Here is a 20,685-nt window from a genome sequence, read left to right as displayed (position 1 = left end):
TTCCAGAACTTAGTATAAAATATGAAAGTAAAATGTCTCAGTAATAATTTGTTATCTTCTCAAATGATATTTTGTATACACTGAGATAAATAAAATATAAACATTATTTTTGTCTGTTCTTACTTTTTTAATGGGACTCCTAGAAAATTTCAAATAACCATGTGGATCACTTTGCTACTCTCATTACACTTCTATTGGAGAGCATAGCCCTAGAGGTTTGTCCCCAAAATTTTTAAGGCATGACAACTTTTCAGTGTTTTACAAGTTCACAAAAAACACACATTTTAATCTAACAACCAAGGAATGACTTTTTTTTTCTATTCTAGTTTTCTGGGCTGGGATTAATTTAAAGATGCAATGAAAGAAAACCTAGTCACAGATTCATTCCCCTCATTTTTTCAGCTTGCATCATTTGGCATCAAAAAGTGGGAAAGCATCAAAAGGAATGGGATAACCAGTTTATCTACTCCGAAATGGTTGGGGTTAGTCATTACTTGTTAACTCTACCAGCTTATGTAATGGAAGTTCCCTCTTTGCAAAGACTAGTGTGTCCACCAATGCGTACTCCACTTAGTGCTGCTTAACATAGTGACAAAGTAAATTCCACCCTGTAAAGCCTCCAAGAGGCTCTATCCTTCCTTTCTGTCTCCCATCACTTAGGTATCTCACAACCCATGTTAACAACATCCTCTCCACACTAAGCCCTTAATACAAATGGCAGAGTTCTACTTTTTTCCAGCACTGAGGTCTCCCTTGAGCCCAACTGACCCTCATCTTGTGTGTCTGTCAGCATGTACATCCACATGCCAGAGGCTGGGTACCCCATACAACAGTAAACTCCACCTCCAGCACTAAATTCTAAGCAAATGTCTATAAATAAACGGTAACTTGCTTGCTTTCTACTTCTTAAGTCCTAGAATTGAAACTTCAATATTCATCTCAAAAAAGAAAGAACTCCAGAAATTCGTGTTTTCTATTTTCTATTTTCTCAGTTAATTTTATGAGAATTCATAATTTTGAGATGCATAAATTTGAGATACATTTTTTCTTTTCATGATTTTCTTAAATCATGTTTTTTGACCTAGATATTGAGCATAGGGCATGTAATTTCATACAGGAAATTGGCTTGGCTTCTCTAATTCTCGTTTCACCATTTACTCCCTTGAGTTTGTCATACCACCAGTTCCTGACAGAAAAAAGAAACACATCATTGTGTTATAACTAAGCAAAGGGAACGCTGCCACTCCGGGTTCATGAAACCTTTAAAAACCAAGGCGCAGAGATTTGTAGGAAATGCTGACTTCTTCAGTGGTGACGTGTTCTACCTCTCTCGTGTTTGATTATAAAGTACTGCAGCATTTTATCAAAATATCTTATAAAACTAAAATGAGAAGTATACTAAAATTTTCCTTCATAGAAAGGAGGTATAAAAAGCAAGCAAAACAAAAATGTTTCACAGGCTCAATTTGCTCATCCCTTTTAATATAGAATAAGCCATCGATAGGAAAGTGAGCCAGATCACAACAAATAGCCGGTCAGTTCACAGTATATGACATTAATGAAAAATCCCCAGGAAACATATATAAAACTCAGAAGGGGCTTGGCAAAACCTCAGTGAATTTACTTAAAGAATATCAGATAGCAACTGAGGACATTTAAGCCATTTGAAGAAATGGAAAAAGGAAGGAATTTTTGGCCACAGAGAATCAAAATTAAAAATGGCATATACAACAGCATGAGAATACTACAATATGTTAATGGAACACCTAATATGGTTAACATTATAACACACTGAGGAAGCTATGTTTTGTTTGGTATTTTTTGAAGGCCTGATGGAATCAATAACTAAAGCACTGGTGTCATGTGTATAGGATACTTTTAAATAAACCTACATAGTGAAATGATTATGAGCATAATTATAAGTCATATTTATAAAGTCTATATGATGTGTCACATTCTTTCTGTGAATATCTAGGTTATACTCTAGAAACTAAGACATTGTTGCCGTTTTGTAGATAAAGAATCTTAGACATAAAGAGGTTAAATGACTTGTCCAAGGTCACCCAAATAAGTGACAGAATCAGGATTTGAATTTAGGAAGTCAAGCTCCTCAGCACCATGATGTAATGATGAATTAGAATTATTTTATTTCCACATCCCATGCCCTTGATAAATTAAAACATACTTTAAAAGGTAAAAAGCACTGAGAAAATGATCTCTACAGTACTACAGTCATAATAGTTTAGAGGAAGCCACATTCTGCTACACGGGTTACATCTGCTACAGTCGCAGATTTCACAGACTTAGTCCATCTGCCTAGCGAAGTTAATGGTTTAGATCAAAGCTCATTTTTATTTAGGAAGTGTTGGCCAAAGTTCGGAGGAGACTTTTTCATCCTTAAGAGAATCTTAAACTTCAAAACTTAGTAAAGTACTAACAGAAAGGTTCAGACATCAATCAGATTATAGATACAAGCCTTATTTATTTGTTTGTTTGTTCACTTTCTCTTAGAATGGACCTGTGTTGTCCATAATAGTAATTATTGCTTTCTCATCAGTCTACTTTATGGGATTATTGATGTGGAAGGCAGAATTCTGAAATGGCCCCTGAGACTCCCCCCATCTGAAGTACATGCCCTGCATAATCTGTCAAACTGTGAATGTCGTGGATTTTTACTCCTGTGATTAGGTTGTGTGATGGCACAGTTGACCTTGACATAGGGTGATTATCCACGTGGGCCTGAAGAAAGTATATGAACCCTTTAAAAATCAGAGCATTTTTCCATTCAGTTGCAGAAAAGGAAAAGATTCAAAGCCTGAGAGGTATTCAGCGTTTCTTTGACAGCCTGAAGAGCTGAGGACAGCAGGCAGTCTCTAGGAACTGAGAAGGCCCTCAACTGACAGCTAGCAGGGAAATGAAGAAGCCAGTCCTACAGCCACACAGAACTGAATGCTGCCAACAGCACAAAAGATCTTGGAAGGACATTTTTCCCTACAGCCTAGACACATGAATTCAGCCTAGATGATGCATGATTTTAGCCTTGCGATAGATACTCTGAGGAGAGAGTAGCCACACTAGGTCAAACTTCTAATTGAAATAACTGTAAGCTAACAAATGGTGGATTATATAAGCCGCTAGGTTTGTAGCAATTTATTACACAGCAAGAAAAAAACTAAAATAATTGACTGATTTATTTTCAATATATGTGAATATAATGAGTATCTGTGAACCCACCACCCAAGCAAAGAAACGAACATCTAAAAAGAAGTAACACTACCCACGAGTTCCTTTCCTCCATTACACCCTACCTCCTCTCCAATATTCCAGATTTCTTCTTATTCCTTGCTTATTATTTTTCTCATTTTATCAGATATACATGTAACTCTAAATAAAACACTTCTCAGAATAAATTGTTAAGTCCGGATTTATTTTAAATTATGGAATATGTATCATTACGGTTGAAATCTGAGACTTCCTATTTTCTGCTGAAAACTGTGATGCTAAAATTCTTTCCTTTGACTTCATTTATATAATCATAACTTATTCCATTTCATGACTATATTATAATATATGTATCCATATTTTTGATGATGAATATTTGAGTTTTTCCCAATTTTTTCTACTAAAAACTACATGTTTGTACATCTCTCCATGAGCATGTACAAAAGTCCATCTTGCATATACCTAGGAAAAGATTTGCTAGGTTGTAGGGAATATGAATGGTCAGTTTATAAGACAATACCAAACTGTTTTCAAAGACGGCTGTATAAATTTACTTTCCCATCAGCGGTGGATAAAGAAATGCTTACTCCCCATTTTCTCCAAAATTTAGTATTGTCAGACTTGTTGTTTGCAATCACATGTCATCTTTCAACTGTTTTCCATTTCCGTGTTCACTAATGAGGTTTGACTCTATTTTGATTTGGGGCCAAATAGGTTTTCTCATCTGTAAAATGAATTTTTCATGTTTTGCTCATTTTTCTTTTGGATTGTTGCCTTTCCTTATGGATTTTTATATAATCTCAATAATAATCTACCATTGGTTTTATGTTGCAAACATGTTCTCACAATTTGTAACTTTTCACTTTCTTCAAAATGTCTCTTTAGGAACAAAACACCTTACATTAAAATAGTTAAATATGTCAATCTTACAGATATTTTTCCTATTTGCATCTTAGGAATTCTTCCTGACTCCAAATCAGATACTCACCTTTGTTTTCTTTTAAAATTTCCAAGTCTTGCTTTTGATGTCTTAAGGCTTCATGGTTATTGTGTGCCCCATGGGCAGACACCCCATTTCTCCCAAGGCCTGGTAACACACTAGGAGCTTATTACTTAAAAGGCATATAATTTTCTGCTGTGGATTACACTAGAACCATTTTTTTTGTTGTTTATGACTGTTCCATATGGCTTTCCAAAAACTCCTTAGAAGGCCTTTTCCCACCATTATACCTCTAATGCCACAGGGTGTACTGTGGTCTGGACTGCTGCCAAGCTCTTTCTGTCTGATCTCTCCCAGAGTTGTAAGCCTTTCTTGTGCCCCAATATAAGGCTGGCACATTATTTCCACATGTGGAACATACTGCCTCCAGATGACTAAGAGGGTTGCCAGTCACTGTGTTTCATTTTTACTGGTAAGAAGTATAAGAGGCAGGAATATCCCATCATTCCTCAAACTACTAGGTAACTAGCCTCCAGTGACAAGGTGCTTAATGCCAGATAGATAACAAGCAGGTCATCTGGCTTAAAAATGTCATTTTAGCATCTTGTTTCTTGGATCATTTCTGGTACCAAATTTCTAGGTTGGGCACAGTGGGGAGTAAACTTGGAGATGGTGCTTAGTCTCTGGGGGATATATTAGGGAGTGTTCTTAGGATTATCATGTGGAAGGGAAGATAATGAAGCAGAATTGGGCTAAATGAGAAGCTGGGCTTCTATGCAGCTTCAATAAGGCCTCAGGTACCTATAGTGAGACTTGAAGCTGGGATTGTCCTCTAGGTCACCAGCTCAGATAAGAGGCCTTTACATCCACAAGCTAATCAGTCAGGGGATTCAGGCTGCCCCATAAAGGGCATGTTACTTTGGTTGAAGCATCTCTTCTCTGCTGAGTCAATTCTGAAATGGGCTGATTGCTAATGGTTGTCACAAAGCCACACCTTAAACAAGTAGAGAAGCACCTTAGACAAATTCTTTAGTCCTGAAGGGAAATCTAGGTGGCATATCTCAGCACTCTATTTAAAAACAATGCAACAAGGACTTTATGGTAAAATCTTGGAAGCTTGGAGTAACTGGAAATTCCTACAATCTACTAAAATATAACTAAAAAAATTACACATCATTAATGGTTTTCTATTAAGAATTTTAGTCACAGTGGGAAATCGTTGTATAAAGAAAATGGCAAGCTTATATGGTTTTAAAGGCAAATTTTACTAAACTTTAAGAAACTCAAGAAACAAACTTTTGAAATCTCTTCCAGAGAAGAGAGAAAAAAGATAATATGCCCAATTCATTCCATGCAGACTAGAATAATGACATAAATTTGGCACAGACATTATAAAAGAGAAAGAGATTTTTAAGGTGAATAGATTCACCTTACCTGTGTGTATACATGCAAAAATCCTAAACAAAATCCTAGGGCACTAGAGCTGATAAACAAAATAATACACTATGACCACATCAGGTTTACCTCAATACTCAATGGTGGATTAATAATACTAGAATATTCTCACGTGTCATCCACCATATTAATAGATTTATATAGAATAATACTTTTTTTCATCTCAATGGATAAAGAGAAAGTATGTGATAAAATTCTTCTACTTTCTACTTAATATATAATTTGTGAAATTTGACACTGTTTCTTCAGCGTTCTGCAAGTGAGACACTTGTTCTTGAACTAATTCTTGCTTCTAAGTAGCAGGGAGTCTCCATGTATTAGAGGAGGAAACAGAAAACGGATCCATGATCAAATTTCAAGAACATGGCCTGGTTTCTCCCATAAAGTAATCTCCCACCTCCTTTTCTTGGAGAGGAATAAATCTTTTTTCCCCCAGTTTTATTGGGATATATCTGGTATACAATTTTGTATTAAAGTGTACACATAATGACTTGATATACAGATGGTCCCCAACTTATTATCATTTGACTTAGGATTTCTCAGCTTTACAGTGGTGCAAAAGCAACAGATATTCAGTTGAGACTGTACTTCGGATTTTGAAGTTTGATATTTCCCCCAGCTATTGATATAGTGCACAATACCCTGTCATGAAGCTGGGCGCATCAGTGGACCAGAGCTCCCAGTCAGCCAAGTAATTGCAATGATAAGCAACCGATACATGCAACCATCTGTACTCATACAACCATTTTGTTCTTCACTTCCAGTATAATAAATTACATGAGATATGCAATACTTTATTACAAAATAGGCTTTGTGTTAGATGATTTTGCCAGTTGTAGTCTAATGTAAGTGTTTTGAGAACATTTAAGGAAAGCCAGGCTATGATGCTCAGCAGGTCAGGTGTATTAAAGTATTTTCTACTTAAGATACATTCAATTTGCAGTGGGTTTATTGGGATGTAACCCCATCATAAGTTGAGGAACTGCTGTATGTATATATTGTGAAATAATTATCCCAGTAAGTTTACTCAACATCCATCACTTCACGTAGCTAGTTTTTTCATATAAGAACTTTCAACATGTACTCTCTTAGCAACTTTTAAAATATACAATACAGTATTGTTAACTATAATCACCATGCTGTATATTACATCCCCAGAACTTATTTATCTTTCCTTTTAACTCAAAATGATGAACTATGAGGATTCCCCAATTATTTTTCCTTTCTTAATGAGATTCCTGGAAGACGGGCTCTCTCAGTCTCTGACAGCAGTAATTCAAAGTAATAAGCACTTATGTAAAGCAAAAGTTTCATGACATAGTCAAATGCAAAAACTGAAAAAAAATGCTTTCACTGAATCCCTTTGATGTAAATTGTACAAATTATTTTCTGAAAATGGAATGTTCACACATTGCTATATCATGATCCTCTAATAAGAATTAATCAAATCTATCTGTTATCATATGAAGGAAAATTTGTCCCATTGCAAAAGGCAAAAAAAAAAAAATCTACTTGATGGGATACTATTGGCCAATGACCTCTAGCCTAATAATTTTAGTCTTCTATTATTCCATCATAACATATCTTTATAACTAATTTAAGCTGCACTCATACTAATCGTAAGCATAAAAAAATATTCAGCTAGAACTGCAGAAACCTGTGTATTGGTTTATTTGATAAGCCTACCTCAACATCCTATTTTCTTTTTTGATTCATCAATCCCATGTTTTTCTAAAACCAATTTATTTTTTCTTCTGATGCCACCATAGACTTTTTATGTCAATGGACTAATTGTACCATGCTGTAGAACTAGCCAGGATTTTTATTTAGAATGTACCATTTATTAAGTTTCCATCTTATTGTTTATAAAGCAAATTTAGTTAATAGAATCTCAGAATTTGTTTTTTATATTGCATAATAAATTATTAACGTTTTTAATTGAATTTATTTATTGAAGAAACTTGAACAAATGAACTTACCAAAGATCAATAAATATTTCATAGAAAAGGTAGCATAATAAATATTTTAAGCTTGGTGGGCTATGTGGTCTGTGTCACAACTATACAAATCTGTCATTGTAGTACAAAAGCATTCATAGACAATATGAGAATGAATGTGCATGTTTGTGTTCCAATAAAACTTTATTTACAAAAACAGTGGGGCAAATTTGGCCCACAGTCATAATTTGCCCAATCCTTCCTCCAGACAAAGGCTATTAATTAGTTGTGTTATTATATACATTGGTTTTTACAAAAAGGCTGTTCATACCAAATTGCAAAAATGACCATGATTCCTTATCCCTTTGAGTTGCAAACTCTTAATTGCAAAACTCCTTTGCCATGTTTCTCCACCCCTTAAATCTGGGCTGGCCTTATGACCCACTTTGATCAATAAAACTTAGCAGAAGTAACAGGACAGTTTTGAACCTGGCCCATTAAAGATTTTGTGTGCTTCCCCTCTTACTCTTAGGTTCCTTTGCCTACCCTGTGAACAAGTCTAGGAGGATATGCAAATACATGAAGCACATTCAAATCATCCTACCTGGAGGTCATTTCAAATCAGCCAGCCTCCAGTCAATTGTCAGCTGACCACAGATGCATGAATGAGCTCAGTCAAAACCAAAAGGACTACTTAGCTCAGCCCAGACAAAACTGCCAAACCACAGAATCATGATTAAATAAGTGTGTGTTGTTTTAAGCCACCGAGGTTTGAGGTGGTTCATTAGGTAGCAATAGCTAATTGATATGATGTTTCATCTCTGATCTATTCATATAACCCAAAATAAAATGTATGCTGCTATGATTAAACAAAATTAATGTTCTGGCTAGCCCTTTTTTCTATAACTATTTAAATTTGCAACATAAACAGACTTTCTTTAAAAATAAAATGGTACTTCATAAAAGCATGCAGGTTGGTTTCTGTAAATAAGTTATACTCTCCTAGTAATAAGCTATATGACTTTAGAAAGATCCTTTAATTTTCATTTGCCTAAGGATATTCATATGTAAAATGAGGATATTGGAGAAGTTGCATTTTAGGAAAGGAAATATATTTATGTATATGTAAATATTCATAGAGATGAAAACACATTCTATTAACATATATTATACACACAGAGAGATACATATAAATATGTATGTGTGTACTCATGTATGTGTGTACTTCTACATATATGTATTTTTAGGAAATGTAAAAGAACAAGTTCTAAATGGAGCTGAGTCAGAAAATGTGTCAGTGCCCCCAAGACACACACACTAGGTGGTTCATATTTCTGAACTATCTTGGAAAGCCCCAAATTCGTGTGTGTCTATAAGCAGTAGGAAAGACAAAGTCATAAAAGCAGTAAAAATTTATGACAAATGTTCTGACACAACTATCACTCCAAGTGATAAGAAAAACTAACTGGCCAGCCTGTTGTTAATACACAAATGAAAGATGCAAGTAGAACTTGGTATATAGTGGAGGGAAAGCAAACCACAGGTCCAGATTAAATGAATCATCATAGAACTTTAGAGACAGCGGGAACTTCAAAAATCAAGTCCAACTTTCAGAGCTTCTTGATCTGACTCGGTTCATTTCAACAATAAATTATGAAAAACCTCTACTGTGAAGCATGGTGTGCATATATTATGAAAATTCTATTCTGGAAAGATCAAATAACTTACATAAAGCCAACCAATTAGCAATTAAGAGTGGAAAACAAATTTCCTGATTTCCATTTCAGTACTCTTTTTAACAGACGAGGTAACTGCTCCAACTAATGATAAAATATCTAACTATCTCTGGCAGGTTATAATTATATATTAGTTATGCATTAAATAAAAAATGAAGTTTAGTATATTGCAAGAGAAACAGCTATTCAATGTAATCTTATTTGGAAAAGATTTTTTTAGAGGAAATGAGGTGAAGAAAGTCCCCCCAGTTTAACCAAAAGACCAACGTAATCAAACTCCTGCATCTATGCTGGATTTCTGGAATCCTATCTGTGTAGAATCTAAATTGTCCTGCCAGTCACAGTTAGAAACCGGATTATAAACTGCTGAAATCAATTTACGTCTCACCCACTTTGCTCCCTATCTTAAAAAGAATCCCTCATCACTGTAATAGTAGGGAACTTTTCTCTTTTTTGATACCTGCTCTCTTCATGCTACAAAACTCAATCTTCCTGTGCCACAAATGTCCCTTAAAATTAACTATTCTCTCCGAGTCATATGGTCTTCCTTCCCTCATCCTCTCAAGTACACTGTGCCTTCTCATCCAGACGCTCCTTTAACTTGAGGTTATATTCCTGTTTGAGAGAAGAGGAAGATGCTCAGATTATTTTGATTTTATGAAATAATGGTGATAAAGGGGCAATAGTTGCTTTTTAATGTTTCTATTTGACCCAAAACACCCTCCACGAAACAAAAACCAAAACAAGAACCCATTAGTAAAGCTAAATGTACATGTCATTAAGCTACTTTCCTCAAGGGTTCAGTAAATTAGTAAATCTAGGAATCAAACAATACTTTCAGATTGACAATGTTCCATGTTGATAAAGCAGATATATTTACAACTTCTCAGCAGAATTAGCATGCTTTATTACTTACTGATTTCCACACTCCATTCCCACAATTAAGTAAGCTCTCTTTCTCTCTCCCACTCTCTCTCTCTCTCTATATATATATATAGTACCAGAGAAATAGTCAATGTAGTTAACTAAAATAAAAGAAAAACTTAGTCAAATTAATATTTGACAATTTCTTATTGATAATAATATTTTAAAAATATTTTACAGTTTAAAACTTCCAACAATGTTACATCCTTTGATAAGGCCAGGCAGTGATTCTGATATCATTTCACATGAAAAAGCTGGGGTTAATAGAGATAAGTGATTAACTATGGGTCTGATAATTGGAGGGTCCAATAAGGATCTAATGAAGAATTAGACAAATATTCTGACTTCAATTCTAGGGTTGTTTCCATTGTCTCAGGCTACCTCATGTCAGGAGGTTCAAATGGAATATTTCATTGGCCCGAAATCACATTAAGACTAAGCAAAAAACAGCATTCACATATATGATTATACGGTAAAACTAGATTTCCTGAAAATGGGGAAATTGGGCAATTGCTCACTTAAAGTGTATGGAGGGTAGCATCATCTCTTTGTGAGAAATAGTCAAACTCAGCTCACCAATGAACATACTTCTAGTCTAAGTTGTAGTACAAACCTACTTGAAAATCATTTTCCAGTTATCTGTTACTCTAAATATGGTTATGCTAACAAAGATTGTCCTTCAGTCCTAAGTACATATTTTTTCAATTAGTTCCTTCCTTTTCATACTAGAAAATTGTTCTTTGATATCAGAGATGTATCTCTCCCAAGTGTCTTTACCAATACTACAATCTTTCCCTAAGGGACCCCTTTGAACTATGAGTATTCCTGTCATGGGTTTATGCCCACAGCATTATATGCTGCATATTTTCAAATCAGATATATTTAACTGACTTTAAAGGAACTTCTTCTAAAATATCCAAGTCATTATTTTAACCTCAAAAGATTAAAGAAACATAACCATTTGTAGACTTAGCTTCAAAAGAATAGTTTTTAAAGAGATGGAAACCTTTGCAACACAAATTCTAGGGTCCCACTTTGCTTATTTACTTTTGTTTTCGTTTTTTAAATTTCCTTAAATATTTTAGTAAGACTTATATGTGTACTTAAAATATTAGGAAGCATTTCTATTGAGGGAATCCTCTTCTACACACCATTGTATAGCCTCATAGATTTTATGCCTTTCTCTAAGGGAAGTAAAAAAAAAACTATTACATCAAAGAGATTTCAACAATAAATAAATCAATAATTAAGACATATAGAAAGATTGTCACAAAAGGCTGCTACCTGGTGTGTGTGTGTACAACAATGTGTATGTTTCTGAAAAGAGTTTCATTAAGAGCACTTATGTTACTCTATTTGGAATATTTTGTTCCTAAATCTGATTTCTATATGTCTAGAAAGAAATTCACAATGAACAACTTGATTCTGTCTTAGCTGACCAAATAAGAAAGAAAACAGACTTGAATCAGTACAAATCAAAAGCCATTTTGAAGCTTGTATGTCTATAGCCATCCAATAAAAAATTGTTGAATTATTTTTTATTCAACAAATTTTTGCTGGGAACCAAGTGTATGTCCAGCAATAAGATAAGTTTTGAGGGGAAGATAAAGTCAGTTTTTTTCTTCAAAGAGCTTATATGTCTAACAGTAGAAGTAGGTAAGTAAATGGCTAGTCAGAATGAAAAAGACGTTATAGCAAGAGTAGATTCAGGAAGCTATGTAACAAGAAGAGACAGGCACCGAAGGCACATTAGGAGAATTAAAGAAGCCCCCTGATGGAAGAAAATGACTAAGGAGCAAGTGGGATTTACATATAAAGGAACAGGAAAAGATAGGAAGAACAGAGCCTACAAAGTGGGATATTTTACCTTAAAGTTTTAAAACACAGTTTCATTAGTTATGTATAGCATTTTAAAAATAAAATTAATCAGAAGTATGTAATGAGACTAATAACCAAACTGGTGGTTTATCCTTTAAAATAAAATAAAATGCCTTATTTATAAAAAATTTCTGGAAACAATAAATTTTTAGAAGATTTCCAATTAGTATTTTCAGCTGAGTTAAAGAAGATACTATATCTAAAAATATGGAGAAGATATAATAAAAATCCCCAAAATGATTGTTCAAGTTTAAGAAAATAATTGCCAAATTATAAACCATGATCAAAGTATCTGAGCAAATACTTTGAAAATCGTACCAGTAAAATTAGAAGAGAAAATAAATCAAGAAGTGCTCCTAGAAATTAAATTAAAATTAAAAACTCTTTTAAATGAATGAACACACGTCAACTGGGAGAAGACAGCTGCAATGTGTAAACCCAATACACAATGTGTGCTTTCAAATCAACAAGAAAAAGAGAAGGACAAAAGGTATGAAATGTCAATTTACAGAACAGCAAGCAGATGTCTAACAAGTATATAGAGATCTGACCAACTCCTGCATAGAAATGAAAAATAAAACATATGATAACTTGCTTTACATACATTACAGTGGGGAATATTTCAAAAGTAGAGGTCAGTTTAGCAAATATGAGCAAATGGAGCCTTCATGAATTACTGGCAACTCTATCAACGGGGAAAAGTATTTTCATGAGAATTCTGGCCATACCTCAGTGAAATTTAACATGCATATAAACCAAGAAACACATTTCTATATAAACACAACTGAGAATTCTTCCACTAGTCCATAGGAGACACATAGGAGTAGGCCTTAGCAAGGCAGTGAGTAGTTAGTGTCCAACCTTAGGGGAATGGATATATGAAAGATATATACTATGTAATATAATGCAGCAGACAAGAAATTAACAATACAAACTTCAGAAATCAAACAAATGTTAAAATAGTGTTAAGTGAAAATTTAATAAATAAATGAGCTAAAAGATGGCAGGAATCCAGAACAAGGAATCTAAGCATAATTTTATTCTCTACCTACACTGGAGAAAAAGCAAAGTGAAAATAATTATCAAAGAAAGAAAATACAGGAAAATATTTCTGAGCTGAACAAAGATCTAAGTTAGTCAATATTAAAAGAGCTTAATGAAAATATAATGTATTAGATAAGATCAATTTGATTATATTGTAAACAACCTCCAAATTTAAATATCAACCTAAATAAAATTTATTTCATGCACATTAAGTTGGCTGAGTGGGTGACACTTCAGGGTAACTGGTCTCCATAAAGTAGCTAAGCAATCTGGGCTGTTTCTATATTAAGCACTCCATCCCAATATATATATCCTCTATTTCTGTGGTAGGGAAATAAAACCCAGAAAATCACAGGCCAACTCTTAAATTCACACATCCCTTCTGCTGTTGGCCCATTATCTAAAACCTCTCACATGGCCAGTTATAAAAAAATGCTAGGAAGTAAGTTTCCATATGCCCAGGAAATTAGGAGAAACAGATACACCGGTAAGCAAAAGTAATATTTCTCCATATGATATGTAAATCTCTTAGTTTAAACAACTTGTAGTTATAAAATTAGTAAGTTTTATATTAATTCATCCAAAATGCAGGTGATTATACAGAAGAAAGAAAATCCTAAATGAGAAGTCTAGATATTCTGAGACTACTCTATATGCATACATTTATTCATTTATGTGATCTTTAGTAAATTAATTTATTCAGGTCATAATTCTACTATGCTGAAAATAATAGCTGATAATAATTAATACATTTTGAGTCTTTTCCCTGGGTCAGGCTTTCTTCTAAATGTTTGTGTATATAGGTCATTTAATCCTTACAACCACCTCTGAGGTCATATTAAGTATCCACATTTTACAGTTGAGAATACTCAAGAGAGGTTAAGTAATTTATTTGAAGTCACAGAGGTAGAAGATTGAGGATTAGGAAGCAGACAGTGCGATATCAAAGCTCATGTTCAATCCTAGCATAAAACTCTTCTTCCTATTAGTGTTACTCCTGTCCTCTCTCTTTCATGCACTGGATTAAAATACAAAATGAGATTATAAAATTACTTTATAAATTGCAAAGCTCTGTGCAAAAAGAGATGGTTCACAAAAACCAACAAATACTCTTTTCCACACTCCATGACAGTTATTTCCCTTTTGAATTATAAAAAAAGAGTGCTAAGGGCAGTATGTTTTGCCATAACTTTCATTTGCATAGTTTTCCCATTATAGGTATAGATTACTCTCACCATAATCCTTTTAAACCATGTATATTGATGAGTTAAAATATGAAAGAAACTAAGAGAAAGCATTATGAAAGTATTATTTTATTATTTGAGTCCCATATCTTTTATTTTGTTCTACCATAGATGAAATGATTATTTTAAAAAATCTGCAATATTAAGCTTGGAAATTAATGATGTAAAAATATTAATGTTTCATCTACAACCACATAATTTGTTTTTGTTTGAAAATGAACCAATTCTTGCCTAAGCTCGTATCTTTCTTGTAATATCTTGCTAAAGACAACCGAGTAATAGCCAACACAGGCTATGACATGCTGGTTCTTCATAACAATTTCTCCACAGTCTTTAGGTTCATTAGGCATGTGGCTGCCTTCGAAGTTAGTAAAGGAAACGGCTTTCCCACAGCATCATTAGGCAGTCCTAACGTCCTAACTTCTACTCAGCTTTATATATTTTTCTTTATTGAAAACCACCCAACCACTCAGCCATGACCACACACTTTAGACTGCAGCACCCCATCATTAAAATTTTGTAGATTAAAGTGTTATTTGTGGTAATAAACACATATGAAATATCAGTGGCTTGATACAGTGGAACTACATTTCTTGTGAATATAACAATCTAGTTCAGGTATTCTAAGTTGGAGGTGGGGGGTAGTGTCCTGACATGGACATAGGATGACACAATGTCACATTTAACATGAATGAAGGTTACTCTGCATGCTGACAACTAGCCAGAGAAAGTGGTTGGAGACAATACAAACTTCTCCTTAATTACCTTGGCCTAAGAGTGGTGCACATCATTTTTGGTGACATTCCCTTAGTAAGATCAAGACACAGGCCCTAAATACAAGGAATATTGGGGAATAAAAGAATTTTCTAGGTAGACAATACCAAGCAGTGACACTATATGACAGAAGGATGTCCATTATCATTGAACAACCAATTGAACAATCAATTATGATACAGAGATAATCATACATTAACCTTTAATGATTATCAGCTACTTTTTATTGCTTGTTGTTCTCTGATCTTCTTTAATATAGCACCCATTTAAATTTGCATCTCTGTTGCCCAGGGTTAGCTTCTTCTATCTCATTAATGATTCCTTTACTTCATCATGTTTGAGTCACTTGAGAAACCCTCACGAATGTGAACACCTGGATCTAATCAGAGTCTCCAGGTTGGGGCCTCAGCACGGTATTTAGTAAAATCTCCCCTGGTGATTCAGTTGGCTGCCAGAGTTGATAACCATTGCCTAAAATTTTGTGGGAGATCAGAACTTTTGTATTTCTACACTTCCTGAATGGATCTTTCAATCACTACTGTTGTCTCTAGTTTTATTGGAGGCTTATAATTCACACTGGTGATAAGTTTCCTGAAACTCCCTTTGCTTCTCTGTTGGCACCAGCAGAAAAGTGGACATGGAGGTCACTAAAAAAACTAGCAACTCTGGTGTAGTTATTATAGGCATGCAGGTTTAAAGTGTCATATTGTGGAGCTGGTCTGGAACCCTACAAGTTTTTTTTTTTTAATAAAATGTTAAGATTCGATTTGTGGGATTAAAGATGGCAGTGTGAGAGGTGAGAGAGAGACTTCCTCCTAAAACTTCATGTAATACAAAATTATAATTAATACAACTGACCCTGGGAGAGCAACAGGAAACAGGACTGCACCAGACTGCATACACCTGGAGAAAAGAGCAGACATCGTGGAACAGGGTAATGTACCAAAGCTGTGGCCCAGCAGGACCCAAGCCATTCCCCTACCCCAGCTCACCAGCAGGAGGAAGAGAAACAGAGCGGGGAGGGAATGGAGGCCTGGGACTGCTGACTATCTAACTCCGGAGAGCTGCTCTGGGAGCACAAACCTACATTTCATGGTACTTTCATGATACTCTCACGATTACAGGGTTGGAAAGCTAAGACGGGCAGAATTCCTGAAGAGACTGAGATTCCAGCTGCTTGTGGAAAGCAGGGATCCATATGCAGTTGCTCTGCAACAAAAGTTTATATCAGTGTGCTCGGCCCACTGGTTCAGGCAGTGGAGACAGGCACAGCAGCTGGGAAGCAGGAAACAGATCTTCCCCCCCCTCCCGCCAGGCACCAACACCACTCCCCTGTGACCTGCGACATTGCTTCAGGGGCTGAGTAGCTCCCAAGAGTAGAGCTTCTGGACACTAGATGGCACCATATACAACTATGAAATGACAAACGAATCTGGTACAGAGCAAAATTAATATAACCCCTGAGACAGATGACATGGACCACATGACTCTTCCTGAAAGGGAGTTAAAATAAAAATCATTAACATGCTCATGGAGGTACAGAAAGACATCCAAGAACTCAGGAATGAATTTCAGTGGGAGATCCGATTGTTGAAAAGCAGAATAGAGGGTATTAAAAACAGATTGGATGAGGTGGAGGAGTCAATAAATGAAATGGAAACTAGAGAAGAAGACTACAAAGATGAGGCACAGAGAGAACAAAGGATTTCTAAGAATGAAAGAATATTGAGAGAACTGTGTGACCAACCAAATGGAATGATACTTGTATTATAGGGGTACCAGAAGAAGAAGAGAGAGAAAAAGGGATAGAAAGTGTCTTTGAGGAGGTAATTGCTGAAGACATCCCCAATCTGGGGAAGGAGATAGTCTCTCAGGCCATGGAGATCCACAGATCTCCCAACACAAGGGACCCAAGGAAGACATTACCAACACATATAGTATTTAAAATGACAAAGATCAAGGATAAAGACAGACTACTAAAGCAGCCAGAGAGAAATAAGATCATATACAAAGGAAAGCTCATCTGGTTAACATCAGACTTCTCAGCAGAAACCTTACAGGCCAGAATGGAGTGGCATGATGTATTTAATGCCATGAAGCAGAAGGGCCTGGAACCAAGATTACTTTATCTGGTAAGATTATCATTTAAATTAGAAGGAGGGATTAAACAATTTCCAGATAAGCAAAAGCTGAGGGAATTTACCCCCACAAAACATCTCTACAGTCTATTTTGGAGGGACTGCTATAGATGGAAGTGTTCGTAAGGTTGAATAGCTGTCACCAGAGGTAATAAAACCACAGTAAAGAAAGTAGAACAACTAATTACTAAGCAAATGCAAAATTAAATTAACTATCCCCAAACTCAATCAAGGGATACACAAAGAGTACAGAATATGATACCTAATATATAAAGAATGGAGGAGGAAGAAATAGGAGGAGAAAAAGAAAAGAACCGTTAGATTGTGTTTGTAATAGCATATTAAGTGAGTTAAGTTAGACTCTTAGATAATAAGGAAGTTAACCATGAAGGTTTGGTAACCACGAATCTAAAGTCCGCAATGGCAATAAGTACACACCTTTCGATAATCACCCTAAATGTAAATGGACTGAATGCACCCATCAAAAGACATAGAGTCACTGAATGGATAAAAAAACAAGAGCAATCTATATGCTGCCTACAAGAGACTCACTTTAAACACAAAGACATACACAGACTAAAAGTGAAGGGATGGAAAAAGATATTTCAAGCAACTAATAGAGAGAAAAAAGCAGGAACTGCAGTACTTGTATCAGACAAAATAGACTTTAAAACAGAGAAAGTCGCAAGAGACAAAGAAGGACATTACATAATGATAAAGGGGTCAATCCAACAAGAAGATATAACCATTATAAATATTTATGCTCCCAACACAGGAGTACCTATGTATGTGAAACAAATACTAACTGAATTAAAAGGGGAAATAGAATGCAGTGCATTGTTTCTAGGAGACTTCAACATGCCACTCACTCTGAAGGACAGATCAACCACACAGAAAATAAGTAACGATACAGAGGCCCTGAACAACACATTAGAACAGATGGACCTAAGAGACATCTACAGAACTCTGCACCCAAAAGCAGCAGAATACACATTCTTCTCACGTACACATGGCACATTCTCAAGAATAGATCATATGCTAGGCCACAAAAAGTGCCTCAGTAAATTCAAAAATATTGAAATTGTACCAACCAGTTTCTCATACCACAGAGGTATGAAACTAGAAATAAATTACACAAAGAAAATGGAAAATCCCACAAACACCTGGAGGCTTCACAACATGCTCCTAAATAACCCATGGATCAATGACCAAATAAAAACACACATCAATCAATATATGAAGACAAATGACAACAATAATTCAACACCGCAAAATCTGTGGGATGCAGCCAAGGCTGTGCTAAGAGGAAAGTATATTGCAATACAGGCCTACCTCAGGAAAGAAGAACAATCCCATAAAAGCAGTCTAAATTCAGAATTAATGAAACTAGAAAAAGAAGAACAAATGAGGCTAAAGTCAGTAGAAGGAGGGACATAATAAGGATTAGAGCAGAAATAAATAAAATCAAGAAGAATAAAACTATAGAAAGAATCAATTAAAGCAAGAGCTGGTTCTTTGTGAAAATAAACAAAATAGATAAACCCCTAGCCAGACTCATCAAGAAAAAAAGAGTGTCTATACACTTATAAACAGAATCAGAAATGAGAAAAGAAAATCACTATGGACACCACAGAATTACAAAGAAAATTGGAGAATACTATGAAAAATTTTATGCTAACAAACTGGATAACCTAGAAGAAATGGTCAACTTTATAGAAAAATACAACCTTCCAAGGCTGACCAAGGAAGAAACAGAAAATCTGAACACATCAATTACTGGCAGCAAAGTTAAACTGCTAATCCAGAAACTACCTAAGAACAAAACACCTGGACCAGATGGCTTCACCACTGAATTTTATCAAACATTTAGTTAAGACCTAACACCCATCCTCCTTAAAGTTTTCCAAAGAATAGAAGAAGAGAGCATACTTCCAAACTCATTCTATGAGACCAGCATCACTCTAATACCAAAACCAGGCAAAGACACCACAAAAAAAAGAAAATTAGAGACCAATATCCCTAATGAACATAGACGCAAAAATTCTCAACAAAATATTAGCAAACCAAGTTCAAAAATACATCAAAAAGATCATCCATCATGATAAGTGGGATTCATCCCAGGGATGCAAGGATGGTACAACATTAGAAAATCCATCGTGATCCACCACATTAACAAAAAGAAGGCAAAAAACACATGATCATATCCATAGATGCTGAAAAATCATGTGACAAAATTCAACATCCATTCATGATAAAAACTCAGCAAAATGGGTATGAGGGCAAGGACCTCAACATAATAAAGGCCATATTTGACAAACCCACAGCCAAAGTCATAATTAACAGTGAGACGCTGAAAGCTTTTCCTTTAAGATCGGGAACAGGACAAGGATGCCCACTTTCCCCACTTCTATTCAACACAGTACTGGAGGTCCTAGCCACAGCAATTAGACAAAACAAAGAAATTAAAGGTATCCAGATTGTCAAGGAAGAACTTAAACTGTCCCTGTTTGCAGATGAGATGATATTGTACGTAGAAAACCCCAAAGAATCCATACCAAAACTACTAGATCTAATATCTGAATTCAGCAAACTTGCAGGATACAAAATTAATACACAGAAATCTTTGGCATTCCTATACACGAACAATGAACTAGCAGAGAGAGAAATCAGGAAAACAATTCCATTCACAGTTGCATCAAAAAGAATAAAATACCTAGGAATAAACCTAACCAAGGAAGTGAAAGACCTATACCCTGAAAACTACAAGACACTCTTAAGAGAAATTAAAGAATATACCAATAAATGGAGACTCATTCCATGCTCATGGATAGGAAGAATTAATATTGTCAAAATGGCCATCCTGCCTAAAGCAATCTATAGATTCAATGCAATTTCTATCAAAATACCAACAGCATTCTTCAAGGAACAAGAGAAAATTGTTCTGAAATTAATAAGGAACCACAAAAGACCTCGAATAGCCAAAGCAATTCTGAGAAGGAAGAATGAAGCTGGGGGCATTATGCTCCCTGACTTCAAGCTCTACTCTAAAGCTACAGTAATCAAGATAATTTGGTACTGGCACAAAACAGACTCATAGACCAATGGAACAGACTAGAGAGCCCTGATATAAACCCAAGCATATATGATCAATTAATATACGATAAAGGAGCCATGGATACACAATGGGGAAGTGACAGTCTCTTCAACAGCTGGTGTTGGCAAATCTGGACAGCTGCATGCAGAAGAATGAAACTGGAGTATTGTTTAACCCCATACCCAAAAGTAAACTCAAAATGGATTAAAGACTTGAATGTAAGTCATGAAACCATAAAACACTTAGAAGGCAACATAGGGAAACGTCTCCTGAATATAAGCATGAGCAACTTCTTCCTG

General features: G+C 35.2%; 1 protein-coding gene across 7 annotated transcripts in view; it reads left to right on the top strand.

Moving 5' to 3' along the window:
• The window catches only part of LOC140843999 (eukaryotic peptide chain release factor GTP-binding subunit ERF3A-like), a 157,471-nt gene that overhangs the window by 58,081 nt on the left and 78,705 nt on the right, over nt 1-20,685 (top strand). Inside the window, exon 5 of one of the 7 annotated variants that reach the window (XM_073214849.1) lies at nt 2,790-5,938. The exons of the other annotated variants lie outside the window; for them this stretch is intronic. The gene's annotated coding sequence lies outside the window, so the exon portion shown is untranslated. Of the gene's footprint in view, nt 1-2,789; nt 5,939-20,685 lie in introns of those variants that run through there. 7 annotated transcript variants of the gene reach the window in all.

Source organism: Manis javanica, chromosome 10, assembly GCF_040802235.1.
Source record: "Manis javanica isolate MJ-LG chromosome 10, MJ_LKY, whole genome shotgun sequence".
Taxonomy (NCBI): domain Eukaryota; kingdom Metazoa; phylum Chordata; class Mammalia; order Pholidota; family Manidae; genus Manis; species Manis javanica.
Note: the sequence above shows the minus strand (reverse complement) of the source record. Positions and strands in the feature narration are given on the sequence as shown.